The 21985-nt window shown below is 48.4% G+C and overlaps 2 long non-coding RNA genes across 2 annotated transcripts; one reads left to right on the top strand and one right to left on the bottom strand.

The window, feature by feature from the left end:
- Positions 1-265: 265 nt before the first annotated feature.
- LOC121140958 lies at positions 266-7682 on the bottom strand. Its single transcript, XR_005877917.1, has 3 exons — positions 7584-7682; positions 6109-7052; positions 266-781 (listed from the first exon to the last, which is right to left on the bottom strand). It is a non-coding gene; the product is annotated as an uncharacterized LOC121140958 (long non-coding RNA).
- LOC121140957 lies at positions 5424-6497 on the top strand. Its single transcript, XR_005877916.1, has 3 exons — positions 5424-5628; positions 6090-6237; positions 6367-6497. It is a non-coding gene; the product is annotated as an uncharacterized LOC121140957 (long non-coding RNA).
- Positions 7683-21985: the final 14303 nt, after the last annotated feature.

Here is a 21985-nt window from a genome sequence, read left to right on the forward strand (position 1 = left end):
CTCTGAGGGACTCATTGCTATCCTCTCATTTGTTTCTATTTTCACAGAACAAGTGATTGAAAATTAAACTTTCCTTTAGAAGCGTAATTATTTTAAAGGCGATCAGAGCTTCGCGTTAAACCAATTTACCTCAACAAATAGGATGAAGATGTGGGCTGTCGATTGGAGAGTTAATGAAATAACCATAATTTCGTTAGATGGATCAACCGATATCACCTTATTCACCTAAACAGATTTCACTCCTTATTTATTTAGTTGTCACGCGTGTAGCTGTGTTATTTGTGTCTTCGGAAAGGATACCATAATTCAGAGTGACTCAGACAAACCTTTTTAAGACAGGAAGCAGAGTATCTATATAGATAAAAATGAAAATGATGTGATTTCCCTCAAAAGAATGGGACTGTATTCGTCACAAAAGTAGCAATGATGACCATGTCACTCAGATTTGCATTGCTGTGATCAAGTTACATGAGAGAAACCACTTAGGGAGGAAACTGTCATCTCAGTTCTTGGTTCCGTAGGATTCAGGTCACTTGCCTCCATTTTTCTGGGTCCAAGCATTACAGCAGTGGGAGCTTCTAACAGAGCAGCCTCTTCGTGGAGGACCAGATGCAGAGAAAGGGACATGGTGGTGTGCCAGAACTTCCTCCTCACTCTTCCCCCCAATCCAGTCCCCAAGTCTTCAGAGGGTTCAGGGTGGGTCTTCCATCCCCAGGCAATCCTCTCAGGAAAGCATCCACAGCCATACCCAGAGATGCGCCTCCCAGGTTTCCCAGGTGTTCTAAGACCAGTCAAGACGAAAACGAGGATTAACCGTCATCAATGCTGATTTGAATTTCCCATCTCTTACAGTTCCCCCTAAGTAACTTGAGACTCTGTTCTGAATTTCTGAGATAAACCAGCATTACAGGCTTTTAAAAGTTAATGCTTATCCTGCTGCAACCAGTATGACTCCAGGGAGTGGCCTGACTGTGGTAGAGAGGGAACTAAGAAGATGCAGACGCATAGACTCAGAAAAGCTGGGATCAGGTGGGCTGGACTCTATGTTGGAGAAGCAACGGCACCCTGGCAGCACAGAGCGTTTCTTATATAAGTGTGAACAAGGTGGTGGTGTTATTGCATAAAGCTGAGCAGGGAAGCAGGTTTAGCTCGTCTTGGTAGGAGCAATCTCTGTAGGGGAGCAGCCTCCAGAACACAAACACTTAGGCAAAGGAAAGGAAGGTGGACATTTTCTTCCTTGTCAGCACTCACACTCATGCCCCAGGAAGGCTTTGCCCTCTTTCTGAACCTCACCTGGGGAAGAAGGCTTTGCTACTCCCATGGGGTAGCACTGGGTTTCTTAACATGACTGTGCCCATATCAACAACACACAGTCTCTCTGACACACACACACACACACACACACACACACACACGGGGGGGGGAATAGAGAGAGAGGGGAGAAATACACTAGGCATCGGTGGCGCACACCTTTAATCCCAGCACTGGGGGAGGCGGTGCAGAGGCAGGCGGATCTCTGTGAGTTTGAGACCAGCCTGGTCTACAAGAGCGAGTTCCAGGACAGCCTCCAAAGCCACAGAGAAACCCTGTCTCAAAAAACCAAAATAAATAAATAAATGATAAATAAATAAATAAATAAACTATAGGCAAACTAGCCCACAGTAAGGCATATACTATCACTAGGAGTGCCCTGACTGCTTGCCCATACCGCCCTGTTCAGGGGCCACAGGCTCCCACTCTGGGTGTCAGGCCTAGTCTTTTCTGCTACCATCCTGACAGGAAACATACATATACTGGACAGGGCTGACAGAGACTAGGCATGCCTCTTGAGTTGGCCAAAAGGTGGGGGTGGGGGTGGGGAGGGTGACCAAAAGCCCTGTCATGTTCCCTAGGGAGCCAGGTCTGGCAGGGCAGCCAGCAAAGACCTCCCACTGAAAGGTCAGACTGTGAGCTGGTCCACCTGCTGGCTTGAGAGAGTTATGCTACCTCCACAGTCCTCAGCCACCGCAAAGCAGGTCAGAGTTGCTCAGTCCATGCCACAGACCCCCAAAGAGCCAATCTGAAAGGAAAGCCCAAGGGAGGGTGTGACTAAGCCGTCAGCAGTGCCTCAAACGTGCAGACCAACACAGTGCTTCAGAGAGGGGCATGCTACTCTGTACCCGGTAGGCATCCCGAAGAAGTCAAGCACCGAACTCCAAAAGTGGCTTGCTCAATGATCTACTTTCTTTCAGAGAGAGAGAGAGAAAAAAGTTTGTTTCAAATCATAACAGTAGCAGCGGGTACCTTACACTTAACTGTCAGACACCGTGATGTCTGCAGCTTCTGGATGACCCAGCCAAATCTTGGAGACGGTGTGCTTGCTGGGAACAATGCTGTATGAGGAGGTTTTGTGCATTAGCTTAAACGTGTTGCATGGGTTTACGATGTGGGACATTTGTTTAATGATGCAGAGATATTGTGTTTGTGTAACTCTGTGAAGCTGTGTTACTTTGCCTGTCTGAAGCACCTGGTTGGTCCAACGGAGAGCTGAACGGCCAGTAGCAAGGCAGGAGAAAGGATAGGCAGGGCCAGTGGGCAGAGGGAATAAACAGAAATCTGGGAAGGAAACATGGAGGAACGAGAAAAGGAAGAGACGGGGCTTTGGGGGCCGGCCCCCAGCTACACAGAGAAAGAAGTAAAGAAAGGTACAGAGAATAAAGAAAGGTAAAAGCCCAGAGGCAAGAGGTAGGTGGGATGATTTAAGTTTAAGAAAAGCTGGCTAGAAACAAGCCAAGCTAAGGCCCGGCGTTCATAAGTAAGAATAAGACTCTGTGTGATTTATTTGGGAGCTGGGTAGCAGGCCCTCCAAAGAGTGAAGAGTAAACTAAAACAACAACAACAAAACCCCAAAACGACAAGAAGGTAGACAGCGGGGCTCCTGAGGAAATGCACAACAGGCAGTCGGCATCCTCTGGGGTGTGCTCTTCCACGGAGTCATTTAGGCACTAAAAGAGAGGTGACACGCTCTCATCCGCACACCTTCCTGCGTGACACTATGCCTTTCGCCTCTACCTGCCCAGACCACATGAACAGAACTGAATTCTTTACAGTGAGACGATTAAAATGCCCCCCCCCCGTGGGAAGGTCATTTAGATACCCCCTTGACTAGTTATCTACATTCATCCATCAGGTCTCATGGGGTTAGGAGTTCGTCCACCTAAAACGCGGGTGTAATTGGTCTTAATGCAGGCACACACTCACTGCTAACAGAATTCCATACTCATCTTTGAGCACTAAGAATACAGATACTTCAGTAAGAGACAGATTTGTGCAAGCCCACTGTTTCCATAGACTGCTACTCTGTTGTTCACGACACACAGAAACCGACTCCATGGCAGAAGGACGTTACCTTTCTAGGAAACAGCAAACAGAAAATAGGGAAACCATCTCTCCGCCTAACGTCTAACAGGTATTGAACATATGGGTGAGTGAAAAATATTCGAGCTTGGGGTTAAAATACTATTTTCACTGACTGTACTATTCGTGGAACCTCTGACTTCTGAATGCCCCTGTCCTCCATGGGTTCCCCCATGCGCCGAGTCTATCTTATTTATGCTCCAGGACCAAGGACAACGGCAGGAATGTAACACCTCCATAAATACACACTCAGATGTCTGCTGAATGATCCTGAACATGGGCGCAGTGCCCTGTGCTCAAATCGTGATAGCTTAGAGAGTCCTTCATTTTTCCCACAAGGAGGAACTTCATAAAATGGACACTAGATGAAGAATTAGAGATCACAAACTCTCGCCTGGCGTCTGTGCTAACTCTGTGGCTTTGGGCAAGTCTGTGACCTCTCTGAGCCCCCTTATCTTTCTCTCCTTGATACCATTTACTACAGTCGCTCTGCCCATGTCATAAAGGCGGTGCCGGGTCAAAAGTGCTATAACAGTCACTCTGCTGTGGAGAGCGTCACCCCAGGAGAACACAGGCCTGTGTGCTCAGAGATTTTGGACTGTCTTGTTGACTGTCTAGGCTGTCATCTCCACAGCAACTGAATAAACTAAACAGACTGAGGGGCTGCCGTGGGGCCCAGTATCAAAGCCACTTACACTATACCATTGGAGCCACCACCCCAGAAGGCCAGAGGCAGGTGAATCCTTCCCTCTGATAGACCCTATGTGATCTAGAACCTCCCACAATAAACGTTTCCGCCAACCCCGGCAAGACTTAGTCCCACCTATGATGCTGATGTAGTACCGTTGCCCTGTCATTGTTGCTGCACATACAAAGGGCATCTGTGAGGAAAGTGGGCACAGTGTTAAGTTTCTTCTGGGTCCTTCATGGTTTTCAAGGAGAACGCCCAAATGGAATGGGAGCGGGCAATGGACACCGACTCTCCAATGACTTCCTATACAACCCGATTTTGAGAAAGGACAAGGCTTTGGCCAACTACCGTAGCAAACCACGTATCAATCTAGAATTTGGTAATAGGCTTTCATTTTCAACATCTGTTCATGGCAACATTCCTCTGCCACGTTCGAAAAGGGTGTGAACTTTTTTCTTTCATCCAAAAAAAAAAAAAGTACGCGGCACTGAATGAAATTGTCATGGCCAGGCCAGCTCCAGACCCCAGTCAGCCTCTTCTTCATCGACTACAGTAAGGATGTGTCTCCTCTTCCACCCGTGGGACCACTGCCCTGGCCTGGCAGGCTTCCTTGCCCAGGCACAGGTGAGAGGCATACGATTTTTCTGTCAGTCAAAACCAACACACCCTAAACTTTGGAACGAGGCCACTCCCACCCCAGCCATTCTGCCTTTGAAAATCAGGAAACAGAGTATTCAAGGGGAATTCTCAGGAAGGGTACCCCCTGGGAAGCCACAAGCACCAAGACTTCTTATGATATGACACGGACCACACACACACACACACACACACACACACACACACACACACACACACACACACACAGGCCTGGCCTTGTGACACAGTCTCTTCATGATTCCAGGATACCCTCATCTCCAGTGCTTTTGCTTAATGACTGTCCCAGAGTGACCAGAGCTCAGCACTCCCCAAACAGATGCACAATGGGTACTCAAGAGAAATGTGTCTACCTTAAAGGATACAGATAGTTCCTTCAACACTGTGTATAGTACCCCAGCCCTAGCCTGGATTCAGACTACTTCTGGCCTTCCTAGGAACTCTGTGCACCAAGTACTTATACCTCTGAAGAGGTCTAGTCACCTCCTGTTTTCCAGCTCTTGGTGTTCCTCTGGGCCACAATATTGGGTTTCAAAACCCATTTCTGAGAACAAAATTAACAGAAAGAACCAGACCACGCCCTCAGGGAAGAGGTGAGGCCCTCCTGCCAGGGTCCCAGGTGGGGAAGAAGGAAGGCCATTAGCTGGAAATTGAAGAAAACATCAGATCCATTAGGAGTGAGGCTGTGAGGAGGAGGAGGAGGAGCCACCAAGACATCAGGGACTAGGAAGGATCACCCCTCAGCACAAAGCCCATCATGGGCCTCCTGCCCCCAAATCCCGGGACCAGCCTCTCCAGGCCACTGAGACTTTGGGCTGCAGAAGTGTTGGCTCTACTCTGAGAAGTGGTCTGCCAAGGTCACCTGGGAGGTAACCTCGGAACTGGGGGTATGTGTTGGTTTTGCCTTTGAAGAGCACGGCATCTCTCATAGCTTCCCCTCCCCCCCAGCGTCCTCTTTTAATGTCTTTCTCAATGTCTCCTTCTCCCTTGGCCCCCATCCCCAAGGCTCTCAAGTGCATTTAAGTTGGAAGAAAAATTGACCAGCAGAAGTATCTGCATTGTACCCAGGACAGCATTTGAACTTCCTGATGGCTCCAGGCAATCCCCCCGGGGCTCTGTTTCCAATAAAACAAGGCTAGAAAGCGAGGCAAACACTTTCCCCCACCTGCCAACCCTCTTTAAAACTGTGGCTCAGTTTCCAGCTTGGACTATCTGGTTACAGCTGGTTCCCCCCCAGCTTTCTGCACAGCAGTCCCGGGCCCAGGGACCAGCAGTGAACCCACCTTCTAGTTTCATTTAGGTCACTGTGATAAAAAAAAAAACAATCTTAACAAAAAGCATCTTATAGGAGAAAGTGTTTTGCTTACCATTCCACGCTGTCGTCCATCATTGTGAGGACATCAAGGCAGGAACTTCAAAGACCTGGTCGAATCGCATCCACAGTCAAGAGCATAAAAAACTGCTTCACTCGTCTGGATTTCTCCACTATTTTGTAGGTCAGGATTCCCCTGCCTAGGGGATGGTGCCTGTCCACAGTGGGCTGGGTTTTCCTGTATCGATGAACTTAGTTAAGGCAACCCCAAGGTAGAGAATCCAGATTCCCTCACTGAGGTTTCTCTTTCCAGGTGATGGCGGGTTTCATCAAGTTGACATCCGAAGTTAAGCAACATAGTTTTATTCACAGCTCCACTTGGTGAAGTTCGTTGCAAAGCGCCTGTTCTCCCAGCCCCGGGGGCCAGGGGCGTTCCAATCATTCACCCTTTGCAGGCAGCTCACCGACCACGGTAGCTTCCGGAAGTCGAGTTTCGTGTCGTTGCTTCTCTGCAGTCCATGCTTGAGGACCGTCTATAGTCCTGCCGGCTTGTGAGTCTGGGTGCCAGCCATAGGGCACGCAAGCTGGGCACACATGCGCTCGGCATGGGTGCAAACTCACCCGCATTGACTTCGGCGGCACCATGGGAAGTTGGACGTGAGAGAGCCTGCCTCCTCGCTTACATTTCCTGTCCACATTTGAGTGTCCGTGTTTAAGGAATTCCCAGTATTGTCACCCAGAGCTAAAAGCACACCTATACGTTTCCTTTTCCGAATGTGATGGGCGAAAAGGCGCAGACCACAGACCAACACTGTAGAGACTCAAACACAGCATCTGTCTCAGCTGAGGGCAGCGATGTTCCCAGTTCTCCAGTCTTCTTCCCCTGGAAGAAGATTTCCATTCTCCCCAACGTGCTTCCTATGTTAGGACACCATGCCTATTTCTTTAGCTGCTGTCCTCCTTGTCTGGCTTTGATGATGAGAGTGAAAGTGAAATGTACTAAGGAAAAAAAAAAAGATCAAGGTGTGGTAGAAGCAAAAATAAATAAATAAATAAATCTAGATTTTAATAATCTTATTAAGGGCCGAGGGAAACCCTCTATGCATAAGGGCACTAGCTGTGGAAGCTTGAGGACCCGAGTCTGGGTCCCCACAGAAAATGACAGGCGTAGCCCCGACACCTGTAGCAGCAGCAGCAGCAGCAGGAGATGGGGCAGAGGCAAAGAGGTGTCGGGAGCTTCCTGGCTGACCAGCCTAGCTGAAATGTGGCAAGCTCCAGGTTCACTGAGACACTCTGTCAAAAAGGCGTGGTGGAGGGCAATGGGAAGCTGCCCTGCAGCGCAGCCCAGAGGGTGAGCTCCCTGAGAACAGGGCCACACCCACCTTTGTGGGTCAGACCTGGCTTCCTGGTAGCCCAGTGGCTATGACATGGGAGCCTGGCACCTGGGAGGCGTTCACTTAAACAGCCTCTTCCTGCACTGTTCTCACAGACCTGCATCCGCCGCCGTCCCCTCCCTCCGTCTCCTTTCACCTGTGGCTCTCCGCTACTTGTTCCTCACGTGTTTTTCCTCATCCTTCCTGATTTGGTTCTTCGTTACTTACTGTTTCCTGATTCACATACGAAGTATTTAACAGTTTCTTGCTGCGTCAGACATGAAAGAAAAAATCGTCCAGTCAGATCACAGTGGGGCAGGACGAGGGTACAACACAGACTCCTCCTAAGTCTAGAGTCTACTCATTTTGGGGTGGCTCACACCTGGTCAGGGCTAGTAGCGTTTATATGAGCGACTATGGAAATTAGGGGAGCTCTTCAGCCTGTTCCCTAAGTGTCCTAACTCATTAGGAAACACCCCACTCCGTTGACTGCCATGCCAAAGCTTTACCGGGAAATGAAGAAAATACCATGGGCCCCAAATGCAAATTGATCCCTCTGGGACTGGTAACACGTTTTAATCATCAGAGCTCATCCCTGTCCTATGGCAAAGATGGCCAATAGTCTAAGAGCATGGGCACCCATGTGTAAGTCTCTGGGCCCTCAGAAGCATAGACTATACTCTGCTGTGTTTTCAGGCAGTTCAGAAGCATAGACTATACTCTGCTGTGTTTTCAGGCAGTTCAGAAGCATAGACTATACTCTGCTGTGTTTTCAGGCAGTTCAGAAGCATAGACTATACTCTGCTGTGTTTTCAGGCAGTTCAGAAGCATAGACTATACTCTGCTGTGTTTTCAGGCAGTTCAGAAGCATAGACTATACTCTGCTGTGTTTTCAGGCAGTTCAGAAGCATAGACTATACTCTGCTGTGTTTTCAGGCAGTTCAGAAGCATAGACTATACTCTGCTGTGTTTTCAGGCAGTTCAGAAGCATAGACTATACTCTGCTGTGTTTTCAGGCAGTTCAGAAGCATAGACTATACTCTGCTGTGTTTTCAGGCAGTTCAGAAGCATAGACTATACTCTGCTGTGTTTTCAGGCAGTTCAGATTCCAGGAGCTCATCAAAACAACACGCTCAGTGAGCCACCTCTCCTGTGAGGGCCCCAGCCCCCACGGGGTCTCTGTGAGTTGCTCCTCGTCAGCCAATAACCACAGGTGCATCCTGTTTTCTAGTCCTGGCTTACAGCCCTGGCCTTGCCCCACTGGCATCAACCTCTAGTTATGAAAACACGAGCTCTTACACCTGGGGTTTCTCCCCTGTGCTGTCTATATATAAGGTTGCTCCCTCCTTGCAATAACCACGCACGCACACATGCATGCACGCACGTGCACACACACACTCTTAGCACTCCTGGGTTTGTCTGAATTTTCCTTTTTTGAGCTTCTCACTCTGCTGGGACAGTTACCTTTTGTTTTAGTACTCAACTAAAATGACTCATCACCTACAGCCCACAGGTGTGCACCCCTTGCTGAAATCTCCCATCACTGTGAAGATGGCAGTGTTCACACCTCCATTTCACAGGTGGGGGAACTGAGGCTCTGGGAGGGCGGGGATAGGGGGGAAGATGGGTCTGCAGTACCCAAGCCGGAGTAGAGCTCAGGTCTCCACAACTCTGTGACCACAGTCCGTCACCCCACTACAGTGTCTGGATGACAGAGCTACCGGAGTTTTAGGGAATCCTGGGGCAAGCATCAGGTAAGGCCTTGGCAATTAGACACCAGGTGAGCAAAGGTCCTTTCTTGTGGGGACACCAGACCTTGAGGAGAAACCCACTTCCCCTGTGGCCTGGGAGCAGGCATCTATGTATTGTTTACTGAAAACAATTCAGTGCTTTAAAGCTTGATAGGGCTCAGATAAGGGCTGGCTCACTGAAATACCATGCCTTCCACACCTCCTATGGCTAGATGCCTCTTCCTGCCCCCTGTGGTGTCTCCCCGATTCTGGGGCCGGAGATTAAACCACCAGCCAGGAGGGTGAGAAGTGGAAAGAATGGTATGTAAATGGATGGCAAAAGTCCTTAAAAAGGGAAGCTCCTTTTTCTTAGAGAGACTTCTCCAGAGATTTCGCCAGGGACTTCTCCTGAGATTTTCTTCTGAGAGCTCTCTCCTAAGCTGACTTGGGAAGATAAAGTTTTCTTAAAGCAACCGACCGGTCTCTGTGTCATCTATCCCGACCACCTCGCTACATTCTCGGATGCAGGCCGCACAGCAGGTGCGACACTTCTGAAGAGATCCCCAAAAGCACAATGTTAGTCAAGAGTCGCTTGTTGTACCACACATGGTCTTTCCTTGATGCCACTCAATGTGACGTCTCAGCTTAGCTAGCATTCCCCACCAATGCAGGACGAGCATCCTTGCTGAGGGCACAGCATTGCATTTTAAGGGGAAGAAAGAGAAAAGAATGGTAACTGTGGCAAGAATAAACTGGATGTTTCTCCTAACAAAAATCCCTGCCCACACCACCCCTGGTATCTTTGGATCTCTAGCGTGTATTAGACGGTGGAATGATGAATGGCCCTTTCTGTCATCAAAAGCCTGGGCCTCCCCATTTCTCTCCCAAGTCACAGCAGATCCACCCCCCCCGCTTCTACGCTGTGTCAAGAATAAAGTGGTATCCTCTAGGATATGCAGAAGGCCTGACACACTGGGAGAGGAGGAAAATCTGGCACCCAAGATGGCAAGCATGAGGTTTCTGGCTCCTCTAGAGCCCCAAGGCTGCTTCTTACAGGAGGCACCCGCTGTTCTGAGCAAACTCATGTGTGAGAAGAAAGATGTCCCTCTCTGGAAGTCACTCTGGAAAGAGAGTAGGAGAAATCAGCATGAATTCTGACCTGATATAGACAAACCTACCCCTCTGTGGTAGTTTGAAGGTAAATGGTCCCATAACCTCATAGGGAGTGGCACTATCAGGAGGTTGTGGATTTATGGGAATGGATATGGTGTTGTTGGAGGAAGTGTCACTGTGGGGGCGGGCTTTTAGGTTTCCTATGCATAGGATACCATCAGTGTCTCAGTTAACTTCCTGTTGCCTGCAAGACACAGTACTCTCAGTTACTACAACGCCACGTCTGCTTGCATGCTGCCATGCACCCCACCATGATGATGATGGGCTGAACCTCTGAAAGTGTAAACAAGCCCCTCAATTAAATGTTTTCCTTTAAGAGTTGTTGTGGAATGGCAGAAAGACACTTAAGGAAATGCTCAACATCTTTAGTCATAAGGGAAATGCAAATCAAAACCACACTGAGATTCCATCTTACACCCATCAGAATGGCTAAAATAAAAAACACCAATGAAAGCTTATGCTGGATAGGATGTGGAGAAAGGGGAACACTCCTCCATTGATGGTGGGAGTGCAAACTTGGACAGCTACTGTGGAAATCAGTATGGAGATTTCTCAGAAAATCAGGGATCAACCTGCCTAAAGATCCTCCACTACCACTGTTGGTCAATGCCCAAAAGAAGCACATTCACACCACAAGGACATTTGCTCAGCTATGTTCAAAGCAACATTATTTGTAACAGCCAGATCTTGGAAACAACCTAGATGTCCCTCAACTGAAGAATGGATAAAGAAAATGTGGAATACTTACACAATGGAGTACTACTAAGCAGTAAGAAGCAATGACATCCTAAAATTCATAGGTAAATGGATAGAACTAGAAAAACCATCCTAAGTGAGGTAACCCAAAACCAGAAAGACAAATATAATACGTACTCACTCATAAGTGTATACCGGACATAAAACAAAAGATACCCAGCCTACAATCCATAACCCCCCAGAGAAGCTTGAACCCTCTTCCAGAAACAGATGGAAGCAGATGCAGAAATCCACAACTAACCAATGGACCAAGCTTCTGGAGTGCAATTGAAGTGAGGGAGGATCGATAATATGAACAAAGGAGTCAAGACCATGATGGGGAAACCCACAGAATCAGCTGACCCGAGCTAGTGAGAGATCCCTGACTCAGGTCTGACAAATGGGGAACCTGCACAAGACTGAACTAGACCCTCTTAATATAGGTGACAATGGTGTGACTGGGACAATATATGAGGCCACTGGCAGTGTGTCTAAGATCTAACATTAACGCACAATGGACTTAGTAGAGTCCATTCTATATGGAGAGATACCTTGTCCAGCCTAGACACAGGGGTGTGGGGTTGGAGAGGTGCCTTGGTCCTGCCTCAAGGATATGATGAGACAGAATTGGTAGACTTCCTAGGGGAGTCCTTACCCTCTCCGTGGAGCATATGGGAGGAGGGGGGAGGGGGAAGGTTTGGAAGGAAAGGAGGGGGGAGGAACTGGGACTGGAATGCAATAAATTAATTTTAAAAATGAACAAAATAAATAAATTAATAAAAAAGAGTTGTTGTAGTCATGGTGTCTCTTCACAGGAATAACAACCCTAACTAAGACACCTTCCCTTAAAATGAGAAGAAGAAGGAGGAGGAGGAAGAGGAGGAGGAGGAGGAGGAGGAGAAGAAGAAGAAGAAGAAGAAGAAGAAGAAGAGAGGAGGATGAGGATGAAGAGGAGAACAAGAAGGATTATACCTAGCATAATTCAGAGTTCTCTAGAAGAACACAACCTGTAGAATGAATGTATGTTACAAGAAGGGATTAGATTAGCTTACATAATATGAACTGGGTAGTCAACGTTGCTGTCTGCAGGGTTGGAGAGCCTGAGAACCTGGTAGCTGTTCAATACACAATGCTGGGTGCCTCGGCAGTTCCAATCTTGTGGTAAAGGACAGGAGGAATCCTATAGACATGCTCCACAGGGAGGTCAAGAAGCTGCATCCTTAAGTCAGAGATGGATGGCATCAGCAGCAGCAATGGGATGGATGCAACCATCAACAAGGAGGCAGGCAGGCAGGCGGCACCACTGCTTCCTAGGATCTCTTTACATCTGTAAAGCTATCGCCCATTCTGACAGAGGGCCTTGTTTTCCTCAGTTAATTCTTCCTGGAAATGGCTTCTCAAAGCCTTCCTGAAGTACTTCTTTTAGCTGAATCCAGACCCAATCAAACTGAAATGATTAACCATCACACCCAGTTCTGGTGAGAATAAATGCCAGTAAAAAAAAACATGGAAGCATGGGTTGTGGAGATTTGATAGCACACATTTCATTTGACTCACTTAGAAACTCACCCAAAGGAAATATTTCCATGTGTGATGTTTTAGCTATAATGATGTTTGTGGCCCCATAACAGCATAAAACTGGGTCAACTTACCCGACCAACAACGGAAAGTTGGTTCTAACTTCGATTCACCTCTACACTGGAAGAGTCTTTAAAACAGTAATGTCTGTAACATTTAGTCTTCCTGCCTACCGCCTGGGTCCTGTTGCCACTTTCAGTGCCCAAATAACACACAAGACACTATATTAATTATGAAGCTGCTGGCCATTTTCTTGGTTTCTTATTGGCTAGCTCTGACTTGATTATTAACCCGTAATTACTAATATATATTTTATAAGAACTTATCTTTTTGAGGACAGACACCCGAGTGCCCATTGTTCCCGGGAGATCACAAGGCGACAACTCTCTTCACTACATTTCCCAGAATCCTCCTAGATGCCTAGTCCCACCTATCTTGCTTCCCTATTGGCCAACAGTGCTTTATTGACATATACACAGAAGGACTTCCCCATCAAATGTCTGTTTCTCTTTGATGACATAAAGAGGTAAGATGCAATGCTAAGGTAGGTTAAATCAGAAGACTGCAGGCCTGGGATTACTACAACCAGGACAAAAGCCAGGGTTTCTGACTCTTCAAAAAAGATAGTTTGGGGGCTAGATCAATGGATGGCTGAGCAGTTGAACACACATACTGCTTTAGCAGGGGACCTGAGTTAGGTTCCCAGAACCCATGACAAGTGGTTCACAGTTGCCCATAAACCCAGTTCCAAGGGACATGGCACCCTCCTCTAGAATATGTAGTCACTGCACTCATACATGTGCAAAACCATGCTCAGACACGCATATACACAATGAAGCTTTTTATCCTTTGAAAGGGATTCCTCCAGACTGAGAAAGAAACCAGAGAAAGGACACCTTTCACAAGAGCTTCCAATAATATGAAACATTTTGGGGCAACTCTAACCAAGCAGGTGAAAGGACTATATGATTAAAACCTTGAAGATGAGAGACCCCCAACTCAATATTTTTAGACCCCTAATAACTAGCCCAGCCCAGAGTAACTTGTTCTTCTGCCCTCTCCTGAGAAACCGGTGACCTCAAGATAAATTTAAAAGATAACACTCCCTGATCCAGGAACTATCTCACCACATTCCTGCTCAATATTTAACTGTACAATGCCCAAAGAATGCTTGCTTGAGATAACCTATAACCTTCCCGTTAAGGCATGAGCTATCACTTAACTTCCCCATCCTTTATGGTGTTTCCCTAACTTCCTCATCCTTTATGCTTTTTCCCTTTTAAAATCCCCCAACTGTAGCTACTAGGGGTCGAACTCCTCTGCCCCTGCGAGGGTTATGAGTTTGGCCCCAGTGCACTGGTTCCCCGAATAAACCTCGTGTGCTTGCATCAAGAACAGTCTCTCTTGAATTATTGGGGCATCGGCTTATCCCAAGACTTGAGTGAGGGTTTCCCCACTTGGAGGGGGTCTTTCAAAGACACTGAAAAAAAGAAGTTAAAAATATCCCATGTCCATGGATCATTAGGATTAATGTAGTAAAACTGACTATCCTACCAAAAGCAATATACAGATTCAATGCAATCTCCATCAAAATTCCAACACAACTCTTCACAGATCTTGACAGGACAATTTTCAGCTTCATGTGGAAACACACACACACACCAGAATAACTAAATCAATCCTGAACAATAAAAGAACTGTGAGAGGCATCACTATCTCTGATTTCAAGTTCTACTACAGAGCTATAATAATAAAGACAGCATGGTTTGGAAACAAAAACAGGCACATTGATTGATGGAATAAAATCAAAGATGCAGACAAGTGTGGGGACAACAGACCTTGGCCAGAGACCCACTTCCCCATCAGCCTGGGACCAGGCAGCTGTAAGACAATGTTTACTAAAAACAATACAATGCCGGGGCAATAAGTTCCTGAAAAGGGCTGGCCCACAGGAACTGCCCTGTCCTTGACCTTTTTCAAAGACTAACCGCCTCTTCTGACCCACCCAACCGCCTCTGGTGTCAGGGTATATAATAACCAGCCAGAGTAGGAATAAAGGAGGGCCTTCTTGAGGAGCCTTTGGGTCTCAGTGTCATCAATCCTGACACCCTCGCCACATTCTCAGATACAGGCTGCTCATCGGGCACAGCAGACAAGAATCCAAACACCTATGGATGCCTGTTTTGTTTGTTTGTTTGCTTGTTTTTTAATGAAAAAGCCAGGAATACACACTGGAAAAAAAGCAAACAAACAGAATCTTCAACAAATAGTGCTGGTCAAACCGCATGTCTGTATTTAGAAGAATTCAAATAGACCCATACTTATCACCCTGCACAAAACTCCAATCCAAAGGAGTCCCATGAGAATCCCCCAAACAACCCAGGCTGTTGCCAAGGCTATAGGTTTCTCTCCACAAGGCCCCATTGCTGAAGACGACACCTACACAACTCATTGAACAAGAGGAAGCCAAGCGGGTGCCTGCATGGGCCTTCACCTCTCAGTCCCAGCATCTGTGGTCCAGGAAGGTATTTTGCACCTTGTATCTTTCTCTTCTTCAGATCTGCCTCTCTCCACAGCACAGGAACCACTCACTTCTCTCTGTCTCTCCCTTCCTCAGCACACATTTGTGCCCTGTAATGGTACCTGCCCGCCTGCCCAGTGCCTCAAGGCCTGTGGCTTTTCAGTCAACCTGAGGCTTGAGGCACCAGGTGGGCTTGTGGGTGTCTTCTGATCAATTCAAGGGCATGGACTGTTCAGGAGCAATCAGATCACTGAACACGCAGCTAGGAGTTTGGTTGGGGACCCCATATGGAAGTCCCAGGTGTTCAGAGAGCTCAAATCACTCCTATTGTCCTTAAGACATTAGCTTAACATGCCCTGACCTTGGTGGTGAATGGTTCCAATCTAAATAACAATAGACTTGGGCCCAGGAGGGTTTACTCTCATCCTGAAGGCTAGGTGATAGAGCAGCTATGAAGTGCCTGCAGGCCAAGTATTCCTTGCAGTTAGTGTCTTTAGGATTATGGGAAGTAATTGCTATCTGCTCCTTTTACACGATAATAGAAGTCTTCAGCCATTGCTCCCACCTTTGGGTGATTACTTAAATGGGTTTGTGATTAACTGAGGGGCATTCCGTATGGACTGAATCTGCCCTCCTGACACTATCCTATGTCTTGTCTCTTTCCCTCATCCACACTCCCCCACTCAGGATCAAACCGGGGCTGATGGGCTGGTCCTGACTGCAGCCCCACAAACACCAGTCTGCGACAGAGTCTGCCCCCAACTGACGAACAGTAAAACATACTGGTCTTAACCAGCAATGGGTCTGTGGCTTCTTTGCCTCAAGATCCAACTCAAGGGTGAAGCCGTCCCATTTTTTCAGGGTCACAGCCTCCACAAAGCTATGTGTGATGTAACTGTCCTCTCTTAGTTGGGCATAGCCATTGCCCTCTTGAACAGGACAGCTGTGATCGTGCATAGAAGACTTCCATGAAATGCAGGCCATCAACTTTCCCTGTGGGGGGAAGAAAAACACTCTTGGGGATCATGAACCTCCACGAGATCCCCACCAAGGCTCCCCCACCTCTCTGTGGTTACATAAGAAGTGAATGCTCGATAGTGATGGGAACAGGAACTCTGGTGCCGCCGTTTTCCGTAGTGGAGCCCCTGTTGCTCACAGGCTGTCCTGGTGACTCCCCAGTGGCACCAGCCTTTGAGTCGCCCAGGCGCTTATGGGTTCACCGAGATGGAGTTCTTTACTCAGCCTGTGCCCCCTCTCTCTGGGGTAGCAAAGCATTTCTTCAAACCTCCCCAGGGAAACCATGCAACACCATCCCTCCTGTACATTTCCTGGGTGCCCGTCCTTTGTCCTTTGCAGGATCCTGAGCCGAGCGCGTGGGACTGAGGGGACAAGAAGGGGGCTCCACTACCAGAAGAGAAACCTCTCCATCTCTCTCGGAGGGAAGCTTTCCCACAGACCCCCTTCACCCGCAATCTGCATCTCCGGGCCCTCCTTCCTTCCCCACTGTCTGTAAGTCGATTCTTCTTCCCACAGCCTACAGCACGATGGATGGCACAGAGCAGAAGCTCAAAACATGTTTATGGAATGACCAACAGGATATAATTACTCCCGGAAAAGCGTATTGCCTTTATTTAGATTTATGTGAGCGTGAGGTCTGAAATCATGTATGGGAACTTTTGTCAGGCAATAGCGACAGAAAACCCAACCCAAATCATACCAGCGAAGGAAGGAGAATGTTCATTGTCTCCCATAACTAGGATGTTTGTAAGCACAGGCTTTGTTGGACCCAGGGGCTCAAATAATACAAAAAAAATGGTTTCTTTCTCTTGGCCTCAACTTACCCTTCTTGGCATCAATTTCAGATTCTGTTCTCATGAAACCAAGATGGCACCAACAGTGTCAAACTTTCACTGATCCCAACCCTGATATAGAGAAGAAGAAACTGAAGAAAAAGAGATATAGGAGGAGACCAAGCAAGACAACCTAGACTGGCTAATTAGCCTCAGTTCATGGCTGGCTCATGCGGACATTCTGACATAGGTCATTGAGTTGGGGGATGAGCATTCTGACTGTCCAGACTGGGTCATGTGACTTTGTTTACCCTAGGGATTGAGGGGAGGCTGGATCCCCAAATGTAATCAGTGTACTCTCTCTGGAAGAAGAAAGGCTGGGTTGGGGAGGGGGGGGCACATCCCATCGTGCCCTTAGCCTGGACCTCCAGGCATTCCCTTCAAGCATTAAGTATCTTTGGTTTGTCCCTGAGCTTGTGTAAGACCCCAAATTTATAGAAATAAAATATAAGCTTAAACAGGGAGGGCACCCCACTAGAGAACTTGGGAAGTGAACAAAGGACCCCATCCCAGGAACTGGCCATACCACAGAATGGAATGTATGGTTTAGAGACCTTAATTGCAGAAGGGTTGTAAATCCACAAAAAGCCAATTATGGGCTGCCATCTGTGAAGAACTGACCAGGGCGTCAGAGATGGGCAGACAAGACTAGTGGGAAACAAGGAGATAACACTATTTACTTAGGGAGATATAATTAACTCATGCCAAGGTTTGAGGAATTTACAACATGTAGGTCAGGAAGACACCTACTTCCCCGGGACAGGAGTTTCATACCCCCTTCCCCCGTCACGAGATAGGGACCCCTCCCAAAAGCTTGTGGTTTTTGTCTTTAAAAGCTGATTGTAACTGAACCTCGGGGCCAATCGGTCTAAAAGCTGACCGAGAGGCCCATCTGCAGATGCCTAATTAAAGCCTCTTGCATGTTGCATCAATTGGCGTGTGGACTCTTGATTCTTGGGGTGATGAATCCGGCTTGGGGACCCCTCCTCAATTTGGGGTACCCCAACACTTGGACAGCAGGTCTACACCAAAGTCTACAGAGGTGACAACACCCCTGTCACAGTGCAAACCAGGTGTGGTCCACAAATGTGAATCTCCCTCTACCCCACCCCCCTCAGCTGCTTATGGTAGGTGAGTCGGTGTGCAGCCAGTGTGACAAGCAGATGCAGGATGCACCTATCCTGTGCAGACTGAGACGGTGCGGGCAGGACTCCCCCTTGCCTTCCATTCACCCCACTGTGGATTACAGAACAGCACAAAGAAGACAGCTTCAACGTGCATTGCTGACCTAAAGCGAGGGCCCCTCTGTGGCTTGCTTCCTTTTCTGTAAAATGGGGATGAGCATCTCAGGTGAGCCGAGATGCTGCAAGGGTAGAGCAAGGCACAGGAGAGGAGCGTCTGGGATTAGCAGGGGCCTGGAAATTCTCACAATCAGGTTCCAAACAAGATGGCCTCGGGGCATCTATTACTCATCCGGGAGCATGAGTTAAAGTGTGCTTTGTTCTCTACGAGCTTGTTATTCAAATGCCAGCAAACCATTCCAGGCTTCAGCAAGGCAGAGCAGCATGCCAGGATGCCTAATTTAAGAAATCCCTCTTAATATTATCCTAATGTAAAACGATACTTTTTCAGAAGAGTTATTGTGTGCCACGCTCAGATAGCACGAAGCAGGGAGACAAGCGTATGCAAATTAACCTTCCAAAAAGTGCACTCCAAAGATGCTTCCTGAATAATGAATGTAGAAAGTGGCAAGATAATATTGGTCACCCAAGCACAGTAACCTGCTTCGGAAACATCAAACATTTGTTTTCCGTGTTGTTGACATTATATGAAGGGAGAGGTCACAGGGGTGACATGTAAAGAGAGTTTACTATTTGAAACTATTAGGAGAACAGCCTCCCTCCAGCGCAGGGACATGTAGACCGGCTTAAATGTCACTAACAGTCTCAAATTTATTACAGTGGGTTTGCAGGGAAGGGGACATCAAGGGTCTTTTTCATTAAAAATGCTCTTTGATTTTTCACTTGTAGCTTTGGCGGCAGAATCAGCAAGGGAGCAATCGCAGGGACCACTGTTCTGTGCTGGTAGAGGTGACTCCGCCAGGAAGGCAGAGGGGGCAGTCTTCACATGAAAGAGCTCCACCTCAGAGAAGAAGCCCAAGCCAGTGGGGCTGAGTGCACTTGTAGTCCCTTGGCTGATTTCTAGAAGGAAATGCGCCGTACTCAACTCACCTCCACACAGAACCCATCTTAAAACCCACCGCCGGCTGCCATGTTGGGATTTGCAGCCTCTATTCTGCTTACCTATCTCACAAACACTGATACTGCTGGGGCCGGGCTGGGGGCTGGGGCTGGAATTACAGCCAGAGTGAGGTAGGGCTTCAAGGAGCTCAAAGGCTGCAGGGACCTGGGAGACCACGGAGATGAGGCCTTCAAGGTCAGAGACGGGCAAAGGGGCAGAGGAAACACACCATGCGCAGCCTTTGTGCTTAGGTCACTCCCAGCCAGCGATGACACCGCAGCATGTACCCAGGGAGCCCAGGAGCATCCTGGGAGGCCTCCAAGGACCTGGTTTGGCATGAGAACTCTTCCATGCGTGGGAATCTGTGAAGTTTCCACCCAACTTCCCTTCTCCTCCGGGGCTGGACACCCTTCCAGGCTTCTCTCCCCCTCCCCTCCCCCCCACCTTTCTGCCCACTCTTTCTCGCAGCTGTTTCCCAAAAGAATCCACTCACTTCTCCCCCTTCTCAGACTCAGATTCTTGGAGAAGCTGGCCTTACCAGTGGTCCCATAGTCAAGATCTCTAATGGAGACACTAGAGAAGAAAACGCGCGCGAGCAAAGCTCACTCTCCTCCAGGCGCTGGTGAGCGCTCGGCACGGACCTGACCGTGCAGACATCACCACTCACTAAGGAGCTACCGCTTTCAGTTCTGCGGGGAAAGAGGAGACACAGGAGGTGCCAAGAGGAAGTAATGGTTGGACAGGGAAATGGAACAAGGAAGATCTGATCCTGACTCCTGGAGCTTAGGGCCTGTATGCTTAGCTAGTCCATGGGCGGGAGGCGTTCACAGTCATTGCAGCCTTGAGGAAACAGGAAGGATACAACCGCATGCGTAGTGACCAGTCTCCCCCATTTTAGCAGCCATGACAGGCTAACATGTGCTCGCATCACCTCGCCGCTCCTGTCCTGGTCACTAGGAGGTCAGACGCCCTCCTCGTGGCAAGGAGCCAATCAGAAGTTAGCTGGCGGGGCTGTGCTTTATGGACTGTGCACAACAGTGACGTGCAGAGCATAGCAACCATCCTGGGAGGGCCTATGGGCCATAACAACCAGTTGACCAATCAACACAGGGCAGGTCACCCAAACCTGGAAGCGCACCCATCCTGAGACTGTTTCATGCCCCTAGACACTCCTCTTACGCTGCCCTTTAAGATCCCCGGGGTCTATAATCAAAGACTCTTTGCTTTTGCATCGAAATGGGCCTCTTGGTGATTTTGGGGTTCAGAATTTGGGCACCACACATGGACAACTAGGAAGGAAGAACGGTGAAGACACAAAACCCGAGGCCAGCAGGAAACTGATTCCCAGCTACCGAGGCAGGGTGGCGAAGGTAGTGCTTTTACCTGGGGCCAAGAGAAGAGAGGATGTGATGATCTGTGCTGAGTGTTAACCTGGCAGGATGTGGGATCACCTTGCAGACAGACGGCGGGCATGCCTGTGTGGCATTCTCTCTATCAGGTTAAATCAAGAAAAATTACTGCAGTTGCAGGCAGCAGCATTTCATGGTCTGGGTTCCTGGACTGGGTCAAGAGGGGCCCCTCCCCTTTCCTCCAGCTTCCTGACTGCAGATGCAATGCGGCTTGGACTCCTGCCATGAAGACACCCCTCACACCCCCAGTCTACCCCCCCCACCCTCCCCCTGCCCCCACTCCTGCCCATGACAGACTGAACCTTGGACCTAAGCACTGAAACAAACCCTTCCTTCCTTCCTTAAGTGGCTTTTGTCAGAAATGTTGTCATGGAGGAAAAAAAAATGTCTTAGAATTTTTGTTGCCGTGAAGAGACACTGTGACCACGGCAACTCTTATAAAGCAAAACATTTACTCCGGGTGGCTTACAGTTTCAGAGGTTCGGTCCATTATCATCATGGCGGGAGCATGGTGGCCTACAGTTAGATGAGGTGCTATGTTAGCAGCTGAGATTCCCCACGTCTTGCAGGCAACAGGAAATCAACTAAGACACTGGGCAGTATCCTGAGCATAGGAAACCCCAAAGCTTGCCCCTCAATGTCAGTGACACACTTCCTCCAACAAATCCATACCCACTCCAACTAAGCCACCCCTCCTAATAGTGCCACTCCCCATGAGATAATGGGAGTATGGGAGCTGGTAACATTCAAACTACCATGACAACTAATTAGTAAAGCTGTCCAAAGCCAGGGATCAAGAGCCAGGAAATGCAGGGACCTGATGCCGGACAAGCTCCCTTGCAGACCTGGCTCTCGGCTAGCCTGTGTCACGCATGCTGCCATGTTTCCTTCTCCTTCCAGCAATACCTCAGTCTCCTTCAGGGAACTTTCACCTCCCATGCTGTAACCCTTATATTTGGAGCACAGCTTAACTCCTGATGAGACAGACCTGGCGTTCAATTCCTCTTGGAGGCAGGGAGGGAGGGAGCACTGACTGTCCGTATGTGAGCCAAGCCCTGGTGTCCAGTTGGCCACTACACCTTGCAGAGCAAGCAGATCAAGAGGAACAAGAAGATGGGAAGCCCGAACCTGGCCACGGAGGTACCCACATCACACTTACCTGGCCGTGGTGTGTTATATATACCATGGCCCCTAGGATTCTTTTGCTCATTTGTTAGATCCTGCTTATGCTGACTGGTTAGACACAGTCGATGTGACACACGTGATGTGGGAATAGATATAACATCCAAGTGAAGCGCTGCTGTGTATTTCCTCCCCCCTTG

The sequence above is a fragment of the Mesocricetus auratus genome, unplaced genomic scaffold (assembly GCF_017639785.1).
Source record: "Mesocricetus auratus isolate SY011 unplaced genomic scaffold, BCM_Maur_2.0 Super-Scaffold_100006, whole genome shotgun sequence".
NCBI classification, from domain to species: Eukaryota; Metazoa; Chordata; class Mammalia; order Rodentia; family Cricetidae; genus Mesocricetus; species Mesocricetus auratus.